At 35.9% G+C, this 24,521-nt stretch overlaps 1 protein-coding gene across 1 annotated transcript in view; it reads left to right on the forward strand.

The window, feature by feature from the left end:
- Positions 1–24,521, forward strand: part of aatf (apoptosis antagonizing transcription factor) — a 148,671-nt gene that overhangs the window by 70,172 nt on the left and 53,978 nt on the right. The window lies entirely within an intron of this gene.

A 24,521-nucleotide genomic window follows, 5' to 3' on the forward strand; every position in this document is an offset into this window, starting at 1 on the left:
GTTTTACAGCCTGCTTGAATGACAGGACTTCAGCCTCAGGATGAATCAGCACCTGCATAACTTACATCTTGTTTTGGGTTTGATTAGGTCCATGTGCTTGATAAAATGGAGGATTAATGTGGAATTGTGTCAGAGATGCCATGGTCTGGAGACTAATCTGCAGTCACTGTGCTGTGCTAGTGGAACACAGAGCAGAAATCTCTCTCACTGTTTCCTTCTCATATATGTAATGTATGTGTGTGTGTGTATGTATGTATGTATGTTTGTGTATATATGTGGCATATATATGTGCGTGTATAATATATATGTATATATGTGTGTGTGTGTGTGTATATATGTGTATGTATATATGTATATGTGTGTATAATAATAAATAAATAAAATGAGTAACTGAAACATAGATGTGTATTTCAGTTCAGAAAATGACCCTCTGTGTTGCATGTTTATTATAAAAGATACCAAATTCCTCTTAGCCGAAAGGTACTGGTATGAATGTTTACATAACTCAACAGGGTGATGAAGGTAAAGTTCCCCACTAGTGCAACAGTAGCCCAGTTTAGTTGCATTTTAAAGAATAAATAACTCCAGTAGTTTTTTCCCCCTCTCATGGCTTTGGGATTTTTATTTTTAAAATAACTTGTGCAGGGTTTCTTAATGTTGCCAAGCTGATTGTTATTCTGACTTGATAATGTTCTTCTTGCTTTAATAATTCTCCCCTCATGCCTGGATAGTCTGCAAGTTCCACAATAATCACTCACAACGCTTTGTAATCAATGCCCAAAGTAATAGGATTCCTTTGGCCACCAGCAATTAATAAATTTGTGAGGGTTTTTTTTTTCCTTTTTTCCCCCCTCTAAAACACTAGTGAGCTGGGCTTGAAATTACCAGTGACTGCCTCTCATTTGCATATTTATTGCAATGGAAAAAAAAGTCAGGCGAATGATTGATGTTGAGCCTGCGTTTTGAATTCCAAACAGCACATTATTATGAAATGAAAAAAAATGCCAGCATACAGTTGATTAAAGTTGAAGACAGCAGGATCAGTAAGGGTTTTTTTTTTTTTTAAGAATGTAGTTTCAGAATTAAAGGCATATTTTAATGGATGTTGACAAGAAGTGTACTAACAAAAGCAAAGTAAAGGATTTGCTTGAAAAGATTTAATCAAACGTGTTTCTTGGGATTAATTGCTAGGGAAGACTCCTGATAGCAGCTGCCTAGTGGGTTTAAATGAAAAGTATTGTTTCAGAGGTCACCCATAGCAGTGCTTTCTGTCAATTTGAGCGATAGTTGGGAAATGCTGTTTGAGTGATGAGAAATGAATGAAGGGAGATCTGTTTGACAAACCTTTACAGTGATATTGTTCAGCTTGAGCATCTGAAGTGACTAGTTTCACAGCACTGTGTAAATCTTTTGCACAAAGCTATTGGACAAGACCTGGCTCCTAAAGCCAAGTTTTTAGGAGCCACATATCTGCTACCCTTAGTGCTAAGGCCCTGTGTGCTGTCTGGCGTGTGGTGGCTTATCCAACGTCATTTGCTCTGTTAGCATCTGATATCTGGGGCTCATACGCTAAACTGTGATAGGTTTTAATAGCAGCTGTCCAACTGCATTTCATGCTGCCAGATCATTTACTGTGAAGTCACATGCACTTTTATAATAGAGACAAGGATTCTCCTGCAATTTACTAATAAAAACAAGGATTTTACTGTTAGAATATGTAGATTTAGGGACTTCAAGATGACAAAATGGTAGAAAGACATCAGATACTGAATTAACTATGACTAGTTATCCTCTAATGTCACCCTTTAGGATTGTAGGTTTTTTTAAGCAAATTTTCTTGGTTTTATTGTAATCATTCCATACAAATAGATCAATTTTTACAAAAAAAATAGGATTGAAAACAAATTAACCCCCACCCCTGTAGATTGTAGGTTTTTTATTCAGGTAAACTTAGAATTTCAAAAAGGAGCAAGTGTGCATCTTTTGGTGTAAAATAAATAAATTAAAAAACATTTTTTGAATAAATTGGCCTATTAAAGAAATTAAGTAATATTTCAAGAGCAGAACTTATGATTCAAATTGTGTATTAAAAACATGTACAGTTGTAAATAGTAAATAGCCTTATATGGTATGAAACCTTTTCACTGTGCCAGGTATATAAAGCTTTTGCTATAACCCATTGGTAAAATTAGCAGTGCTAAACATGGTCCTGTTTGATTTCATTAAAGGAGCAGAGTAAACATCACAAAGACATGCCCAAATAGTTTGCGTAATTCTGGTAATACAGTTGAGTCAGCTCTCATAGTGTGTTATTTTTTTATATCTTGTTTGAATACTTGTTGGAAAAAGAACATATTATCCAATAGCAGGCAGAACATAATTTGGTCACAATGCAGCAATATTTTGCAAAGAAGCAATGTTTACTGAAATTGTTCATTTTCCTGCCTTGAAATACAAGATTGGAAAAGCATGAATTGGTGCTCCATCTTTTTTGTCAAGACTATAATTTAAAACATGTTATGGCTCCAGTTATATGTTACACTTAAGACCATGAACACCAGTGTAACTGGAGCATAAAACTATACAAAATGTGTATTTATCTTTATTGACAAAACAAGTTAACAGTTTAAATGGGAGGACAAACTAAACTATACATTCCTAGTCCTGTGTAGGCGCTTTAGTAAATATGGTAAAATTTATTCTACTTAAAAGCAAACAGTACTCCCTTTATCACCCAAAACCCTTTGCATTTGTTGGGTCATGCATTCTGTAAAGTGTGTCTAGCATGTTGGGAACATACTGGCAGTTTATGAATAATTATTGTCCACGTTTGTTGCAGATTGAATAGTTGTGGATTCCTATTAATAGTACCTCTTTGCAAATCTTTCCACAGGTGCTCAAGTGGAGTATATTCTCATTACTGAGAAGACCACAGTATTAGTTGAATATAGTTGTACTCGTGTTACTAGAACCACTGCTGAATGATCCTTGTCTTGTTACATGGTTTATTAGCTGTCAAGCAATAAGAATTACCACAAGGTTAAGTATGGCAAGGAAGATCTGCATGTATATTTTAGTAGTCATATTATTAGCCCACCTGCATCAGGTGAACCTAGCACCAACCAGAAAAAATATTTGTCAAATTACTTTCAACCTGTATTGTTGATTCCTAAAATGATGGTGGGTCATTGTGCATAAGGTATTGCTGCACATATCACAGAGATGATGATTTAATCCAATTCATTGACTCAGCATCTGTATCCACATACTGCATACATCCCAGTACATATTTTACTCTTACCACTTCCACTATTATGGCCAGTAACAAGTCCAACCCTGACCATCAGTATGGACTGCCTATATTTCCTCACTTGGTCAACAGTTAAGGGTGCCGGATATAGTTTGTCCTTGAGTATTTAAGGCTTGTGCTGAACATCTTTGTGATATTGCATGCACATGCAATGAATTTAACATTTTAATAGGTGAACACAATAATGATAAAATTAATAATTGGCGATTATTGTCTTTCATATTATAATTTAGATTAATTTCAATTAACAGTACAATGAAAAATGCACCTTGTCTTGCCATCTGCATGTTCTTTATTCTCTTGGCACACAGTACAACTATCATTGTGCACAGAACCACTTTAACAATTTCTTATTAATTTTTTAATGCTGGATTAGTTGAAAAATTAGTCAAAAAATTAGCTTTAATAATGCTTGTTTTTTTGTTACAATAAAGATACAGCACACTTATAAAAATTTGTGTCAATGTATTTTAATGCAGGTGTGGGTAAACAAATAAAAGTTTAAGTCCCAAAAGTGTTGGGGTGCCAATGGGGTCACCCCTTTTAATTCTTAACCAATTATAAATCAAATTCAGTGCTTGAGGGCACAAAACAGAAATCAGTCAAAGCAGCCTTCTTGACTTCATAGAAGTATTTGGCTCTTGAGAACAGGTCAACCAGTTTAACATTTTTAATTCTCTGGATGAAGCAGATAAAGAGCTAAGGTAACTGATCCCAACATTCTTTTGAAACACATGACCACGAGTCACACCATGTTCCTGCAAGGCAAAGAAGATTCTACTTGAACCTTGTATTTTGGGCCATTTGTGATATGACAATTTTTGCATTCATTTTATTTTTTTTATTCTATTCTTTATTTTCTTTTTTTTAAGCTTTAGTAATTATATTGAAAATTCTTCCATTAATTATATGCACACTTTGGCTACCGCAAAGTAGCCAGCTATTGACTTGTATATGCTTAATTTATTGTATGTGGAATGTATCTTCACAAGATATCTACATTTTAACCTTCTCTGCACTGCTGTTGGGGCTTTCAGTTCGTGCTAGACATACTTTGTCTCTTCGCAGGTCAGAGGGACTTTACAAAGTGCAGTTTTCCTCACCTGCAGAGGCACAATGAGGTGGGGACCAGTAGAGAAAGAGAGCAACGCTATTTCTTTTTTTCCTTTTTACCCCAATAATTGCCAGAGCCAACATAACAAGATGCTCCATAGCTGTTTCACTTGGCAATAATATGAAATTTTTGTCAAAGTTATCATATGTAACAATGTACTACCTTAACCTAAAACTACATAATATCAGCAGAAGCAATATTTATGTGACCAAATAGTGAACTCTGTGTCTCAATCATGAGTTAAAGAGAAAGAAAGTAGTCTCGCACTTAACAAGTCTAAATGCCAATATTGTATTTTTACAGGAAACCCCCTTACTAAATAAGGGCCCGTATCAGTTGCAAAGAGAGTATTCTGGCCAAATTTTTTACTCCAGCTACACAAAGAATACCAGTGGTAGGGGAATCTTAATACACAGAACTATTTTCCATTTGTAGTTTCAGATGCAATCAGATTCTGAAGGTTGATATGTCATGATTTTGGGCAGTCTCGCCAATATTAAAATGGTTTTGATTAATATCTATGCACCTTACGTGGATGATAGAGCTTTCTTCCAAAATTATATTTGCATCTATCCCTAATGTGAACACTCACAAAGTTATAATGGCCGGAGACTTTAATTGTGCTTTAAATCCAGACCTGGATAGATCCTCCATGATGGTAACAGTGATATTTAATATTGCAAAAATAATTACACAGCTTTTAATGGATCATAACTTATCAAACTCATTGAGGTTTTTTAAATCCTATCCTAAGAGCATACTCTTTTTCCTCACCCGTGCATCATTGTTACTCAGTAATTGATTATTTCCTCATAGGCAATAATTTTTTGCCCACTGTCAAATCTTGTAAGTACGACGCTATTGTTATCTCTGGCCATGCCCCTCTGATCAAGGATCTTAAATTACTGCATCCTACACACTCATCTCTTAGCTGGCATCTTAAACCTGTCATTAGGTGATGAGATCTGTACAGAATTCACATCCAAGCAAATTGATTATTTTCTTGAGACAAATGCATCTTCAGATGTCTCTTGGAAACTGATGGCATTTTTAAGAGGACAGATTATTTCATATCTTTCTCACAAAATTAAACCGGAAACCAAGAAGGCATCCGAGTTAATCAGTGAAATTACCAGAATAGATCTAGAACACGCCAGGTCTCCATGTGAGGCACTTTATTAAAAAAGGCAGGTTTTGCAAGCACAATTTAATCTCTTGACCACTAAAGAAATGTCACAACGTATCTTTAAATCTCAGCATCATTATTATGGACATGGAGGGAAGGCCAATAAGATCTTAGCCCAACAAATCCACAAGCATGAATGCAATAACAGCAAAAAACAACACAGACAGAGATAAAGTTGACCATAAAAATATAACCTACACATTCAGAGAGTATTATAAGTCCTTATATTCTACTCAGTTTAAAGAAGATAAGACACAGTCTATTAAGTTTCTTGATTCATTACAGATACCACAGCTAGATACTCTTAGTGCTGTGGAACTGGATAAACCTCTGACTCTTTCAGAATTACTAGATGCTATAAACTCACTTCAGTGTGGGAAAGCAGCAGGCCCTGATGGCTACCCAGTGGAATTTTATAAAGCATTTTCAAATAAGTTCGCTCCGCTATTATTAATAAGCTTTATAGAAGTTAAAGACAACAAAATTCTACCTCATAACTTTCGCCAAGCATTACCATTTTCCTAAAAAAAATAAGGACAAACTGCAATGTGCATCATACAGACAAGTCTCTCTTCTGAATAACTACGTTAAGATTCCCTCCAAAGATGTAGCCAGAAAGATTGAGAAAGTGCCTCCTTCTGTAATACCATAAGACCAAACTGGATATATTAAAGGCAGACACTTAAATTCTAACATTTGTTGTTTGTTTAATGTAATATATTCACCCATTAAGTCGAAAACCCCAGAGATATTATTATATTTAGATTCAGAAAAAGCATTTCATATTGTTGAATGGGAATTCACCAAATTGCACAACTTTTACTTTTGTCCAAACATATCCTCATGGATAAAACTATTTTACACTACTCCAGAAGACTCAGTTTGTGTTAACAACATTATTTCAGATTACTCCAAAGTAGAACATGATATTCGAAAAGGATGATACTTATCAACTTTGCTTTTTGCAATCGCCATTGAACCACTGGCTGTATACTTTTGAAATGCATCAGAGATAAAGAGCAGTCTGAGAAAAGGACTTACACAGAAAATATCACTATATGCAGATGATATGGTATTATATAGTATATTCTGACCCACAGAATTATATGCCAAAGCATTAGCAGAATTTCAAAAGATATCTGGACTCAAAATTTGAAATAAAGTGTGCTCTTTCCTGTGAATTCTCTAGCTCACAATGTCAGACTGGACACCTACCCATTTATTTTAGCAGATCAGTTTAAATATATAGGGGTAAATATCACAAACAAATATAAAAGTCTTTTTCAACAAAATTTTGCTCTCTGAATCGAAAGAATTAAACAAGACATGAATAGATGGTCTACCCTTCATCTTACATTAATTAGCAGGGAGAATCAACATTATTAAGATGACTGTCCTTCCCAAGCTTCTCTTCCTATTTCACAGCATTCCCATATACATTAACAAATATTTTTTTAAGAAATTTATTTTAATCATAACTTAATTATTTTGGAATTTGAAACATCCACACATCCATAGGGCAACTCTACAATGACCTAAAGCAGAAGTGGACATGGCACTACCTAACTTTCAATTCTATTACTGGGCGGCAAATATACAAGCTATAAAGACCTGGACATCAACACAAATCAATGAATATACACAAGTCTGGCCTGCAATAGAAATAAAATCTTGCAGTACTTCTTTATATTCACTTCTGTGTGTCCCAGTTAATACAAATTACCATCAATACACCAATAATCCAATTTCTCTTCATTCTCTCATAATATAGAACCAATGTAGGAAGCACTTTAACACAGGGAAGCTTTTATCTTTTGCACCACTACATGACAACCACCTTTTTCCATCCTCTAAAACTTATACACTATTTAATGTCTGGAAAATGTCCAGGATTAAAACACTTAGAAAAAAAACAGTTGTTCATCGGTAATATCTTTGCATCCAAAGAACAATTACGCTTAGAATTCAACCTTTTAGCACAATTCTTCCACTACTTTCAAGCTAGAAATTTTGCAAAACAGAACTTGCCCAATTTTCCTCACCTCCCACCTTGTTCTATTCCAGAAGAAATACTGATCAGTCATTAAAACTTTGATAGCATCTGTACAATTTATACAAATATTTTAAAGTCCCTTCATTTCAAAGACCCCAGAGTACATTGGGGAAAGGATCTGTCACTTAATATTTCAGTACAGGAGCCATGCACAGAATGCACTCTAGCTCCCTATGTACAAAGAATTCAATCATTCAACTTAAAATCTTTTATCAAGTGCATTTATCTAGTTTTAAAATTCTAAAATGTTTCCGGGGAGTTGAATTTTACTTTGTTTGATTTGTTAAGTTTGACTTTTCTAATTAAAATTTCAATCCATTTAAAAAAAAAAAGGTCTGTCATAGGAAACTCCCTCCTTTTACCAAATTTGGGTCCAAATGAGATGCCAACATCAGTTGTTGTCAGACTTTTATAGCCTTATGGCTGGAAGGGGCGAGGTTGCGCTTCCTCTTGCACCAGCTTGGTGCTTGGTGATGCGTTGGAAACGTGATATTCTGATGTGAATGTGTGACACAATAAATACAGTAAATTACTGATATACAAATATGTATATAATAAAAGTGATGTAAAACATAAACATTCCTCCCTTTTTTCCAAAATTAATGTTCCTCCTGATGAGCTAGCCTCACCACCACTTACCGTTCAAAAATGTAAAATTTGGGAAAATGTTAAATATGGGAATGTTAAATTGGGGTTCTGCTATATTAAAACAAAACTTGCATGTGTATGTAAAAATTAAAGTACATGATAAAACCTTAATGAAATAAAAGCATTAAATACAACAATATTAATACACTAGCCAAAGCCTGCCGTAGCATACAGCGGTGTAAGAATAGGAACGGAAAACGGTGAGAAAGGAATTCAGTATAACAAAGGCTTAGGAATCCACCATCGCAGTATAACGAAAATAGCAAGGAGCAAAACCAGTGCCAATGGTCGAGAGAGTACCTTCATGTAGCAGGCTACGGAAAACATAGACATATATAGATCGACGCCGCATTCACTGTGTTCCCCAGTCGACACAATAAGTCAGCGCGTCCGTCCTATTGCGAGTGGTAAAAATGCCATTTAAACTAATACAGGTAGACGTGGAAACCGGGTTTTCTGATGAAAAAACAATAACGTTTTAAACAGTATCATTTACATACAACAGATTTTGGCGAATCGTTTACATGCAATTATTTATATCTATTTATACACTAAATGCGTGCGTATCCTATGGTTTTAGAGTTGGGGGCCTGGCTCTCTGTCTTGCGTGCGCTCTCTGTCTTGCTTGCCCTTAGTTAGAGTTGGCGGGCGGGACTCTGTGAGTTGGCGATCCTGGCTTTCTGTCTTGCGTGCGGTGTAAAGTCAACTTGGCTCAGAGGTGCATGTGGACTTTTGCACAAACAAAAGCGACTGAGGCTGTGTTTGGTGAGTTGTTGCGTGCCTCGGGAGCGATGCTGGACTTGGGAGAACGGTTACAGTTACAGGCGTGCGGGGCTCTGTCGAGCGTATCCCATGGTCTTAGAGTTGGCAGACGGGGCTCTGTCTTGCTTGCACTCACTGTCTTGTGTGCCCTCATTGAATTATATATATAGATAGCAAGCTTGAGAAGTATTTTCATAGTAACAGATTGTTACATTCTGCTGCCAGGCTCAATTCTTGGAGCAGTGTCAACCCCGTTCTTGAGATACATTTTTCAATGAAAGGTGTAATCATTTAATGTAGTAGCATTGTGTGCATCTTCTTTTCAGTGTATATTCCCCATCAGTATAATTAACCATTATTTTTAAACATGTTTCTATTGTTCTACTCAACCACAAATCAGTTCTGGTTGCATAAAGCGCTACTTGTTTCAGGTCCATTTTGATTTTTGTTTGACATTTAGAATAAAGTAAATGTTTTGTGACTTCGGAAGAATAATTGCAGGAGAGGATGACTTCTGTTACTCTTGCTACTGTTACGTGATTTTTCTTTTGATAGCCTGCTGTCCCCCAAATCCATTAGCACAAACCAGTAATTAATAGTTATCTGTGTTGCAGACCTAACGTTACTGAACTTAGTGCTGCTTGCTTAGCTTTCATTCACTATTCATACTGGACAATGTGGTTGAATTTTAAATGGATGTATAAATGTTTGCCTGCAGTGGTTTAACATTTTGCACAGTACACTTCTGAAAGCAAAATATTTCTAAATTACAGAGAATTATCTTCTTTTTGGTACTTAAGCATCTAAATAGCATCAGATGGTCTAGCTACAACATTATTTATATACCTCAATATTTCTGAAATCTTCTGCAAACAGAAAAGGAATATATTCACACTTTTTAAATGAAATTCTAAAAATGTGTTTACCATTTAACACATTGTTTTCCCTATAATGCTTCATTGACAGAAAGAAGTTTCTGATTTAGTCATTAGAAAATATTCATATATATGGTGAAATAGATTCAATCCAGTAATTCACCTGCTTAAATTAACACAATTAGTGGTGGCCGAGAAAAATGTTTGACCTCATGTTTTCATGCAGAAAGTACATAAAAAAAAGATTGTAACTGAACAAGACCCAGCAGTAACCAATACTGAACAGTGGATATACAGTAGTATAAGCAAAAGTCAGCAGTTCCTAATTATCTTTGTAAATAGCTTCCAGAGTTCAAGTTAGTGGCTTATGGAAAAGTAATACTTGAATTATTAATGACATGTTTACATTTTTTTGTAACAGACCACTGTATTATTCTCAAAGGTTTTTGCAAAAAAAATGTAAAAGGGCTTTATTCCTAATAATTGTGTAACAATTGAAAGCAAACTTCATCTAGTTGCTGAGCTGTTCAAAGTTTAAATTTTGAATAGTCTGTAAATACTTCAAGTATATACTCTACGATGGCTACATGAATGCACTGAAAACAATTATTTTTTGCATTTATTTTGTATTCTATGATTTTGTTCAGCATATAGCAGGGGGCTTCGCTCGCCAATCATTTTTTTTTTAAGTACTCTTTGCTCGATCAGCTGCTCGCTTGCTGCTGCTGCCTTGTTGCGTGATCTGCACTTCACTCGTCTACCCCACCCTTCCCCCCGCCGTTGTGAAGAGGGAGACTGAACGCACACCAAGGAGATGCGGTTGCACCTTTGAAACCACTCTTAAACAGTGATACATTTTCCTACTTCCATTATCTCTAACAAGCTCTGCATGTTCATCACGGGACTAGCTTCCAAAGGTTGTAAATATGACGTGCAGTGCTGGCTTAACCATTTAAGAAAAGTAAGCACATGCTTAGGGCATCAAGGGTAAAGGGGGCACTACAAAAAATTTTCATGGCCGAATTTATCACATAAATTATTATATTTATTAAATTTATAGCCATTTTCAAAATTTTGTAAAAAAATAATAATGCCTCCCTGTACCTCCCTATGCCGTCACTGTTCGTAGATGCCACTTTACACAGTGCGTTCTGCATACTGGTGCCATCTACGATGGGGAATTCCCGTTTCATGGTGATTCCCTTAAACTCCATGTTATGTCAAAATATTATGAAAATAATTCAATTCAAAACAATATTTTTTATATTCTTAAATAAAAGTTAATAGTTGATTAAAAATTATGTAATTGTGTTTCGTGAATTATCTTTTATTTAACAATGAATTTCTAGTGCGTAGAAAGCGTTATTTTCTGTTTTAAGAAAAAAAAAAGAAATCGTCCCAGTTTGAGGAAAAATATTCTGGTAAGTCTATTTAATTCTAGGATATTTTTAAATTCATTTACATTATGTGAAAGTGAAAATCATAGAGCTGATTACTATTGAATACAATTGTTTATAACTTTTCCACTAATAAAGATTTATTAACAAAATTTTCACAAAATATTCTTCAAATCTTGTACTAAGAGTATGTGTAAATAGATTTGCTAAATTGACACAAAAGCCATAAATAAATTAAATAATCCAAATGGTAAATCTGCGGTTTTCATGTCAAAATGTTTTGTTTAATTTCGAATTTTCAATAATAAAATAAAATGTTATTTTCTAGTTTGTTATTGTTTTAATATTTTGAATTACTACTGTAAGGGGGCACAAAAATTACTTAGTGCTTAGGGCATCTAAGGGTCTTAATCCGGCCCTGATGATGTGACTTGTCCGTCTCGCGGGAAGTTAAAGTGTCTCTCTGTCACTCTTCAAAAGATCTCTCTGCAAAAGATCACGTCTCATTGCTAGAAGTGTATCGTCACAACAGAGGTCTGCATATGACAAAATCCTTTCCAAGCAATCCTGGGCACAGGGAAATAAGGAACCCTGTGTTGGTTATGTTATATTTTCATATTATATTATATTTTTAGGCCATACCACTTAAATAGAGCCATTTTATAAACTTAAAGACAGTATGAAATATACTTGGTCTCAGTAGTGTATATTAATCTCCTTGGTAACATATTTACTGTCCAAGATTTTCTTTTTAAATATGGATCTTAGTGCATTAGATCCTCAACAAGGGCCTAAGAAATTACCTCAAATGGCCGTTTTAAAAAACAGGCCACATTCTTGATGACAAAAGGTTGCTAACCTGGTGCAATGAAAATTTAAATTGAAGTGCATCATTTGTGACATTGAACACCTACCAAGTGACAGTATGACCAGGAAAAGATCCCCTCAGTTTCTTCATTGGCTTATCATGTCCATACATAGGTATGCTTCAAAATACAATATAGCCTTAATGCGTGCACATGAATTGGATATGAAGTTATACTGTAAATAATACTTCCTTCTAGATGGGTTTATCCTATCTAAAGCAATTGTTAATTTTTCTGTATGCTCTTGCCTTTTATCCATGTTGTTCATAATTAAAAATAGCTATGTTTTTTGGATACAGTCAGACAAAATTAAAATGTTTTTATAGTGATGGTTTTGTTCACTAAACTGTGTATAATTATATTAAATTTTACAACCAAGTATACAGTATATAAATAGTAAAATAAAAAAACTATAGTACAGAGGAAGTGTGAGCTATGCTGTTCAGTTGACCTGTCATGTTAACTCTAAAGGTCTTACTAAAGATGAACAGTAAGAGGATTTAATAAATTGGCATTGAACATCAAATAAAATATATTTGTAAAAACACAGTGGATAATCCTCAGCTTTGTAAGCTCCTCCCAAAATGTGTAACTTTTGTGTAGAGAAACTGTAAATTTCATGCTTTGCCATTAATCTGTCAGATTATGTTGACAGATGAAAAGAACGGTACTTTAATACATGCAGTTTTTTTAACCGTTTTTGTCATAGTCCACTTAAAGTTATTCTTTATGCTCTGGGGGATGGCGAGTGGTAAACAAGTGTCTAGAATTTTACAGATAGCATAGCCCATGGTGTCCTGGATATTTTTGTCTGCTGTTTCAAATGTATACTGAATTAAAGTGATAGTTCTTATTTTCTGTTACTTGTTTTGTCACAAGCATTAGAATACATTTGAGCTTGTCTAAAAAGTGTAATATACTCTGTTATACTTTGTTTGGAATAATTCTTGAAATAATGTAAGCCTTATCTTGGTTAATTTTCATGTAATATGTGAGTGAGTTAGGGCAGTATTCCCTGTAGAGGTGATACATTACACCCTAATTAATGAAGCACCTCCATGTTGTAACTGAGCAACATATCACACATTGTAATGCAGTTTCATGCAATATTTTGTTCTCAAGAATGTCCTCTGTCACTTTGTGAAGTAATACACAATAAAGGAAGACAAATGTGTACGTGGCACCTTGAATAGTGATTTAGTTACCTATTTAACTAAACGTTTCTCTCAAGAAATATTCACAGAGATGTGCAGGCTGCAACTTCACATGCCTGCTTCCAAAAAATGAATCCAGATCTCAGCTGGATGATTCTTACCCTGCATATGTCTTGATCCCATTTTTACAAACATGAACATATCCTAGAATCTCACCCCTGTTCAGAAGAGCAGTGGTCATAACATTTTTAATGTTCATTATTGCTACACAACAGTCAATCAAATACTGTTAAGTGTACAGTGCATTCGGAAGGTATTCACAGCGCATCACTTTTTCCACATTTTGTTATGTTACAGCCTTATTCCAAAATGGATTAAATTCATTTTTTTCCCTCAGAATTCTACACACAACACCCCATAATGACAATGTGAAAAAAGTTTACTTGAGGTTTTTGCAAATTTATTAAAAATAAAAAACTGAGAAATCACATGTACATAAGTATTCACAGCCTATGCTCAATACTTTGTCGATGCACCTTTGGCAGCAAATACAGCCGTCTTTTTGAATATGATGCCAAAAGCTTGGCACACCTATCCTTGGCCAGTTTCGCCCATTCCTCTTTGCAGCACCTCTCAAGCTCCATCAGGTTGGATGGGAAGCGTCGGTGCACAGCCATTTTAAGATCTCTCCAGAGATGTTCATTCGGATTCAAGTCTGGGCTCTGGCTGGGCCACTCAAGGACATGTCCTGAAGCCACTCCTTTGATATCTTGGCTATGTGCTTAGGGTCGTTGTCCTGCTGAAAGATGAACCGTCACCCCAGTCTGAGTTCAAGAGCGCTCTGGAACAGGTTTTCATCCAGGATGTCTCTGTACATTGCTGCAGTCATCTTTCCCTTTATCCTGACTAGTCTCCCAGTTCCTGCCGCTGAAAAACATCCCCACAGCATGATGCTGCCACCACCATGCTTCACTGTAGGGATGGTATTGGCCTGGTGATGAGCGGTGCCTGGTTTCCTCCAAACCTGATGCCTGGCATTCATACCAAAGAGTTCAATCTTTGTCTCATCAGACCAATGAATTTTGCTTCTCGTGGTCTGAGAGTCTTTATGGTGCCTTTTGCACGTGTTCAGTCTCTCCCTGTGTAGAGAGAGAGAGAGAGAGAGACACACACACACACACACACACACACAGAGAGAGACACGCGCGAGTGCACGAGAGAGACACACACACAAGCAAGAGAGAGACGGCTGGGCGGATAAGGCCAAGAAGGCAGTTAAAGAATGCACCAGGCTTTGTTTTTAAAGAGACAGATCCGAGCATTGTTTTAACCTCATTGTATTTAATTAAGACTTTTTCCTATTGGATTTTAACCTCCACTTCACTTCTGTGTACAGCAATCGGTTTGTAGCGTGCATTGTTGCAATGTTACTTTTCTTGGTGGTTTATTAAATTACAGATTTTTCAAATGTTCATTTTTTTCCATGTGCTTAAAACTCATTAAAAAAAGAAGTGTTTTTAGCGATCGGTTCGTAGCGCTGTAGCGTGAACTCTTGCAGTGTTAGTTTTCTCTGTTGTTCAAGGTTTTCTCAGTGTTATTTAATATTTTTACATTTAGATTACTATTACGCTGTGCATTCTATATTATGTTTAACTATATTTGTGCTTAAAAATCTTAAGAAAAATATATTTACATACAGTTCGTACGGTCTGGAACAGATTCATTGTATTTACATACAGTCCTATGCGGGAAATTACTTCAGTTCACGACCAAATCGGTTTACGACCAGAGTTTTGGAACGAATTATGGTCGTGAACCGAGCTTCCACTTTACCTATGATTAAATTCAGAAATGAAGGTACAATGAAGCACACAAAGATTACATTGACCATTTGTGGAGCTTTCTTTTCAAACAAATTAAGAATAATTAACTTCTTTGCTGATGACAATATAATGCTCTCATTACATTTTTTTTTCATTGTTCTTTTTTACCTTTGTGATTTTTAAATTACAAATTTATTAAGTTATATGGTAAGCTGAAATTCCTTTGCTGAATTATGGTAAAACATAAGTTCTACACTCTTCACAAGTCTTATAAAACGTGTTATCTAGGATTGTATGTAGTTGAAAAATGATTAATAAAGAAAAAATAAGGCAACAGTCTGCCTGCTGGCAAATGTAAAATGGCATCATTCACAGCTACCAGCAGCAAAACATAACATTAAATACAAAAACACCAACTAGTATGTGTATATAAATATACAGTTACAATTGTGATAATGAAAGGTTGCCTTTTTTTTAGTTTTCTGCTTTTATGTACCAGGACTTAACAATCATCAAATCCTCCCCACGTCCTAAAATTAGATGAGTCTAACATAAGATGGCATACAATTTATAGATTTTTGTTTGTCGTTAGTGTCTTAAAAATTTAGCTTTGTGGATTTTAATGTCTTAGACAGTTGTTGTTGTCTGTATGAAGTATACAAGTTCTCCCTATTGATTGTTATTGATAGGTTTCTCTTTCACATCTCAAAAAATGTGTGCCCTAATTTGAATTGTGACTCTATATTGACTGAATGTTTGTGTTTGTTTGAGTGGACCCTGTGATGGACTGCTATGGGGTGGTTCGTGTTTTGGTCTCAATCATTCAAAAGCCATGTATGGAAAAAACAAAAAAAAACCCACATTCAGCAGCCTGTACAACTACCTTTAGCAGCAGTGACTTTACGAAAATATTTTCTGTATGTGTTTATATCTCTCATTAACACCATACAGAGTTAATTTTGGTCTGCTTGCCCTTACATTGCTTCATTTCGTTGTGTGTTTATACACATCTCTTAAGGTCCCACCACAATGTCTCAGTGGGATTGATGTTTGGACTTTAACTTGGCCATTCCACATTCTTGATTATGCTCATTTTCATTCATTCAGCTATACTATAGTATTTTCTGTTATTAGGGTTATTGAGATAATTAGGATATTGTGCTTTTGCATGATTCAGTTTTGGACAAACTTCAACTATAGAACAATCAGCCTCTAATTTTCCTCATAGAAAGCTTTAATATAAAGAATAGTTCTCAGTGCACTCCATAACTCCCAAATGTCTCGGAGCTGTAGATGTGAAAGCCCAAATTATCACCAATAGACTAGACTTTGTAATTATGAAGGACTTATAAGTTAAAATGCACTTGATAAGGGTATATTGAATTGAAATGTATGTAAGGTTGTTAAAGGTTAAAGGTACAATGTCCTTACTGTTTTGCCTTGTAGTAGCACGTCATTTCAAAATGCATTCAATAATTTGGTTTGTTACCCACATTTAATAATTAAATCTATTTATGAAGTTCCTTTGAATCCATCATTCTCTTTTAGGTTAAAGAGTCACCATTTCTGAAGTTAATTTAGTCACTTTAAAGAGTTCAGCTTGGAACAATTCAGATTTTGTTTATACGGGTACTTGTATTCTTCTCTTTTAAATTAACTTTTTGATTTTACTATGTATTCTATATATAATCTCCTGCATAAATCATCACTTGAAGACATGTATCTATTCATCCTTATGCTGTCCTGTCACCATTTATCTTAAAACAGGATTCCACATTGGATTGGATGTCAGTTTATTGCAGTGCACACAGAGGGATACATTCATGTTTGTACCTTTCATAGAAAACAATCAAGTTTTATAGTTGGATAGTTATTCTGAGAAAACAGCTCAAATCAGGTTATCCTTTAGGGAAGCTTTATTATGGACATTGAGGAAATGTTGTTTCAGGTGCAGCTTTCTTGTTGTTGTTTTTTTGTCGAATAAAGTCCTGGCTCATTGTATGTGCTTTTTTGCCCTTTTTAAAATAGGGTAGTGTAAATGGTTTCTAATGTGCAACTTTATCTCACATTAGTAAAGTTATTTTTTTAATTATAATTAACCAACAAATGTGTCAGATTTTGTGGACAGGACAATCATGGTTTTTATAGTATAAAATATCTGCTCTGCCATTTTTACTGAGAAGTTTAAGTTCAAGCAGCAACTTTGTCTTTTCAATTGATATGTTTCGGTATGAAATAATTCTTAAAGGCTGATTTTGTATTTATAAATCAGTTGTTTTCCTTTTGATGCAAATAGGCATCAATTTGCAACAGGAGTTCACTGTTATTTTACTAGAGTGTACTGTGAATTGAATGTTGTTTATAGACTTCAGTTTAGCATTCAACACTATCATCCCACAGAAGTTTATATGGAAATTGAGTCTGCTTTCCTATACAATTGGATCCTGGACTTCCTGACAGAGAAACTCCACACAGTCCGTTTTGGAAACACCATCTCTAGCACCATCAGACTGAGTACTGGCACCCGCCAGGGCTATGTACGCAAACCACTTTTGTTCACTCTGCTAACTGATAAACTGTATGGCTGCCTACAGCTCTAACACCATCAAGTTTACCACTGACACAATGATCGTGGGTTTTATCAGCAATGGGGATGAGTCAGCTTACAGAATGGAGATAACACTAATGGCGGACTGGGGTAAGTGCAACAATCTCTCTCTTAATGTTGATGAGATTAAATAAATTATTGTTAATTTCAGGAAGGCCCATGCTCTTCATAGCCTGCTGCACATGTTGGCTCTTTGATAGAATTGCTCAAGAGCACCAACTTCCTTGGAGTGCAACTATTATCCTACCTCACTGGGTTAAATAACACTACCTGTATAGCCAATAAGGCACAGCAGCATCTCTGCTTCCTTTAACGGTTGAGGAAGGCACATTTACCTACCCCCATTCTTATCACATTCTACATGGATACCATTGAGAGTTTTCTGAGCAACTGCATCACTGTCTGGTTTGGAAACTACAGTGTTTCTGAAGGCAAACTCCTAAAACAGATAATACACACAGCAGGAAAGATCATTGGGACCTCTCTGCCCTCCATTAATAACCCCTTTATCAAGTATTGTAGCTGTAAAGCCAACAGCACTATGAAGGACCTTTCTCACCCCTCCCACGGACTCTTTTGTCCCACATCCATCTGACAAAAGGTAATGTAGTATCTGAACCAGTTCTGCCAGGTTCTGCAACAGCTTTTACCCTTTTTTTGTCTGAAGAGCCTGAACTTTGTGTTACCCACTACCCTCAGATCCGCTCCTAGTAGCTTATACTGTATATGCAATATAATTGTTACACTTATTACTACTGTTATTTTTTATTATTAATTGTTGCTATAATGTATTACTATTTATAGATCTATTATTATTTTTTATTATAGTATAGTACAGTTTGTTACTTATCTTGTTGTGTTTTTATGTTATATTACGGTTTTGTATGCTGCAGTACTGTGTATGGATGGTAGGACAATAAATCCACTTGACTTGACCCCAAACTAGGAAAATGAGAGACGGTCAGTTCATGATAGAAGAACTAACATACCAACATTAATGATTTAACCTTTTTTTTTTACACCATTACCATATGTCAACTGAAGCTTTTGTGTCCTGGGGCCTCATGTATAAATGGTGCGTATGCACAAAAATGTTGCGTAAGAATGTTTCCACGTTCAAATCGCGATGTATAAAACCTAAACTTGGCGTAAAGCCACGCACATTTTCACGGTAGCTCATACCTTGTCACACGCAAGTTCTCCTCTCGGTTTTGCAGACTGGCGGCACCCAGCATCAAAGCGGTGCTACTGTTCCTGTGTGGTTATCCTTTCTTTTTTAGATCTACATCCCATATGTGGCTTTATAAATACATTGACATTAACCACATATTGTTTATTAGTTTATTGCATCTGATTATAATTAACCTGTAATAATATAATGGTCCACAGAATGGTCAAACTATTCCAAATACCATAACTGCTTTAGCGTTGTTACACTCACTGCACCTCAGATCCCACATCGGATCATCTTTTTCTATGTTACTCTCACTGCACGACCCAGAGTATTTATATCAAAGTATCTGAGTGTGAATCATAGCTGTACAGCAGCTGATGGGAAAGAGAATTATCAGTATACATCATCAAGCATACGCTGCCTCAGCCATGCTGTCTATTGAACTGCTCTTATATGACAAATGCTTCAGAGCCTTTCCTGTACTGACCTTGCAGTTTAGAAACAATTTCATCCCAAGAACTCTAAACTCATTCAATCAGTCCATCAAGTGCTCCTTGTAGAAGTGTTTGTACTTATTAGTATAATCACCTCACTATAAACTTGCACTACAGTTATAATATTGCACAACCTGAGCCATTTTATACAGCACATATTTACATATGATGACGATATTATATTTAAGATGAAATGCAGCAAAATATGTTTATTATATTATACAGATAAAACTTTAACTAACTACACGGTGCCGCATCGTTAGCGAGCCGCTGGCGTTCCGTTCACAGATTGTTCCTGCCTCGCGCTGTATTCTTGCTTGTGCTGACGCGACACTGGAAGAATAGATGGATAGAATAATTAAACACGTACTATGAGGATATTTCAATGTTCCTTAAACGTTTTGAAGAATCGGCGTTCTAAGCTTACAGATGGCTTAACGTCTATTACAGAGCTGATTGTGTGGCAATTGGGTATTTGGAGAAAGAAAAGTAAGGACAGGAATTTGAGGTTAGTACGTTTGAAAGAGACAGTACTGCTACAATAAAGTATTTCATCGAAGATAGCACACGGCTTAGCAAGCATCTTGCGTGAGACATGAACAGTCACTGCGCCACCGTGTTCCTATGTTTAATAACATGCTTTAACTCCTATCATCATGAAAATGATATCACATATACATCTCAGTATTTTAATTATTCAGAGAGCTGTAATATCATGAATGTAATGGATTCTGTGTCCTGTCGGAGGAAGAGAAAGCCCGGAAGCACGTAGTGATTCACACATACAGAGCACATAGAAGATCAAATACAAAACAAAGCATTTAACGTGCTACTTTAGTTACGATGGGATTGAGAAACTATTAAATTAAACGATTTTAAGATTAAGTTTATGATATTCTACTTTAATGACAAAATAAACTACGTGATTAAAGTGGAAATTTAGAGATTAAAGTTGACATTTCATGCTTTATCCCCACTGTGTGCCTTTTTTTTCTCTGTACCCTAATAAGCGTTCATATGACACTCAGATGGTGGGCTACGACTCACCTTTTCACATCATCTTTAAAATCTGACAACTTCTTTTTTATTTCGGGTACTGTGCGACTTTGTGAATGTGAGCTTTCGAGTTTCTCCAACACGCTGGGTCACTCGATCAACTTCCTTTTGTTGTTTATACCACTGTTTAAACCAACAAATAGTACGTTTTTCTTTGCATCCACTTGGTATTGGCTGAAATTCTTCTATTTTCCCTCTTGCTTTTGCCATTGCCTTTTCACAGAAGGCTGAGCTTAAGGGCTATTTATATTGATTTTCATATTCAAAGAGGCGTAATTCTGGGAAGAGTTGGGGCGGGACAGCAGACGCGTGCATGTGTGTTACTATTCACGCTGACCGGGATTTATGTAGCGGAAGAATGTGGAAGTTGCCGTATGCACAGATTTATGCATCTGGATTTTTTTGTACGTAAGCACATTTCCACTTTTGACCTTATGCCATGTTATAGTGTGAATTCTACGCACGGTGTTACACATGAGGCCCCTGCACTTGTAAAAAGACAAAGTTTCAGACTAAAACTCTTAAACACATAGTTTTAAGCATGCAGATGTTTACATAATGTACAAACACAACCCACATTCATTGGAAGAAGAGTCGTCTTGATTGTACAGCTGCAATACAGCACTAAAACGAAAAACTGGATTATATTACATTAACCAGGTATATTTCAACCAATGTACTGTGGCACAGTGGTGCACCGTGAGAGCTTTCCAGGTGTGCAGTTGCAATAATAGTATAGCGCACTTGGGTCAGAACCTGAGAGGGACAAGCTCCATAGGAGGTTAAAACTTGTCTGAGGATGACAAGACTACCTGGAGAAGCTGGCATAAAAAGAGCTATGTGATAGTGATAGAGCACTTCAGACATGTCTCTTGGCTGCTAAGAGTCCTTCTGCTGGGATGTGTGGTTGCCAGCGAACCTCACAGGACTGGTGGAAAGTGGGCATATGAGTTGCTTCTGTGGTAGACAGGGGCAGGCAAAGAAACTAAGCAGCTGTGAGTTGCAACCAAAGTGCTCGCAAAGTGCCCTGTCTGCGAATGCTGATTTTGGAGATGATTTTTTTTTTAAACCAACCTCTCTGGTGGTCCCGTCTCTTCGGAGTTTGGACCATGTTTATGAGAGGTGCAATGTGTTTGTAGTTAATAGAGCAGCATCGTGTCTTGCGATGTTTTTGGTTACATAAAGTGTGCCACCCCAGAAAAAAGGTTGGGTAACACTGCACTAACCTGTCAGTAGTTTTAGTTAAGTTACATTACTAGGATTAGAGCTTCTATATAAGTGGGTGAGTATTTTAAGGGGTGCACGACTACTTTTTGTCCTGTTTGGTCATCTAACAATGAGTTTTGCAGCTGTTGGCTTCTCCTGGTAAGGCATACATTCAACTGTATGTCATAAAATCCCATACCTCCTCAAAAATTTTTAGAAGTGAAAGCACATGCACTACTCGGCAGATTTTGTTTTTTTTTTCCCTGTGGCATCATGGCTAATTGTGTTGTTGTGAGTATTTCGTTTGACTTTTTTCACTGAAAGTAAGTTTCCAAGAAAAGCAAACTGTGAAGCTTAATAGTTTGGCTTCACTGAGTACGTGGGATGTGCATTCTTATAACAACCTACACTTTTAACTTATTTTATATAACGTATTTTATTTCAATTTTTATCTTTAAGAAGTATCAGGGTTTTCCCATTACTTTAACATAGACTGTTTGTGATCTGTAAATAAAATGTGGGCATTCATATAAGTTTATTTTTTAGTTAATTCTAGTTAATTGCATTCGATCTGGCAGCCCTGTTGATATGTGTCTCTAAAATGATGCAAGGAGCTTCATTGTTCTGTCTGGAGCTATTTTTCTGTTTAGCCCTCTTAATTATGGCTTTCTGGGAGGGAACTCGGTCAATGCAATCTGAGGAGCAGTATGTCCATCTCTAAACATTTCTGTGATCAGCTCTGATAATTTCAAGTTGGGACAGTGAATGCAATTATTGAAGTTTTTAGGTTTTTCTGTCAATTGGTTTCGAGGCTGCTTCAGTCTCACATGATTCAAAACTAAGCTGAATTAAACCGAATCAACTGATGTACTTTAGTCTGACATTATTTGTTGCTTTGAGTATAAAAATATTGCCAGATATAACTTATCTTTCTTAATGCCACATTTTTCTTGACTTCCAGCAATGAAATATGCAAACAGAATACCCAAATAACAATACCATTATTTAAATACTGGTACTTCAGGCAGTTGGCCATTTATTCAACTACCTGTGCATACTCTTACTTGGTATTGCTTTTTTAAGATCAGATCTTGGAAATTTGCTGATGCATTCTGTGAAAACCTGGTTCCTTTATCTTGTAGACTTTTTATTTCAGAAACACACACACCTCAAAGAAGAAGGCCAATGACAAAATACTCAAATACTATACAAAGTTTTGTTCAGTTTTTTACTTCTAATTCTTATTTAATTTCTTGAAACAAACAGCTGTTAAGATGAATAAGTGCAGGATATTATTAGGAAGAACAACAGGAACATGGACAGGTTTCTTGTCTGTTGAAAAGGGCTTGGCTGTTCTACTCTTTCTAGGTACCTTGGTTTGAAGAAAGGATCCAATGGCTGGACAGTTTGAATTCTACTCAAGTATTAAGTTAATGTGATAGACAGAGAGCCAGCAACCTTTAACTGCTGTCTTATCATGCTAAATCATTGTCTTTTACCTTGTCTTAGGATTCAGAAAAATATTTATTTCTAGTACAAGCCTAAAACTTTTATATGTGTGGGTAATTGCAAGTAACATATATGTAAATGTGAACATTTTATATAGCTTAAACGCACACACTATTTAAAGTTATTAACAGAAAGCTGATTGTTTTTACTGTACACTATAGTGAAATGTAGACAAATTCTTTTCTGATTGTCTTTGGTTTTTGTTGTCATGTCATTTTCTAACACTTTTAGTCCAGACCAAGGTAATTGGTGGGTGCTGGAGCCCAACTCAACTAGCATAGGGCATAAGGCAGGAACAAACTGTAGACAGGGCACCAGTCTATCATAGGTCGAACACACACTAGGGTCAATTAGTGTTATCACGTCACCTAATCTGCATGTCTTTGGAAAGTGGGAGGAAACTTCCGCAGAAACGGAGAGAATATGCAGACTCCATGCAGAGAGGATCCAGGATGTGATCCCTGTTGTCCTTACTGCGTGGCAGCAGTGGTACCACTGCACCATCCTGCCACTTAATTCCCGTAGTGTTGTTTAAATTTTAGAATGTCGTTGTACTGGCTTTTGATGTAATGTGACCTAATTTAAAATAAAGGTATTTTGAGAGAATGGAGATTTTTATTTGACCTTGTGCTAAAAAAGAAAGGTTCAGAAAATAGCTTGATGGATATTTGAAATGATTGAAAAATACTGTGGTAGTGAAATGCTAGCATATTGATACTTTTGATTGTGATATGCATTTGGAATTACTGTTACTACTATTTGACCTAAATGCAAAGCCTAATGCTGTCTTACTGACTGATGAAGCTTTTTAACTGGCTCTTGGGAATTTGAGAGTGCTGGGTTTTGGCTGAAATTTTGCTAAACGTGCAAGGCTTTTTTTTTTTCCTTTAAAATTTTCAAATTTTAAAACAAAAGGATGAGAATGTTTGCTTTTTCTGGTATGCCATTTTGTTTGTCATATTGTTCACAGAAACGTGTTTCAGTTTCAGAACATGCTTATTTATAGTATATGTCTACTAAGGTCAGAGACAGAAAGCAATAATGTTTGTAAATGAATGGTGTCTGATTCTCATGGGGTCAGTCTGCATTATACCTGTCTTGTCATTTTTGGCTTAGTGTAGCTGTTTATTAAATCATGGACTGTATTACCTGCTGTTTGAGTGTAGGGTTCCTGTTTTACAGATGAGAAGACAAACAAAAGCCTTTTGATGGCTTAACACTGTGATAAGCTTACTGAAGACACACTTTGTTATTTTCACAGGCTGTTTGAAACTGTTACTGTATAA

This window comes from Polypterus senegalus, chromosome 6, assembly GCF_016835505.1.
Source record: "Polypterus senegalus isolate Bchr_013 chromosome 6, ASM1683550v1, whole genome shotgun sequence".
NCBI classification, from domain to species: domain Eukaryota; kingdom Metazoa; phylum Chordata; class Cladistia; order Polypteriformes; family Polypteridae; genus Polypterus; species Polypterus senegalus.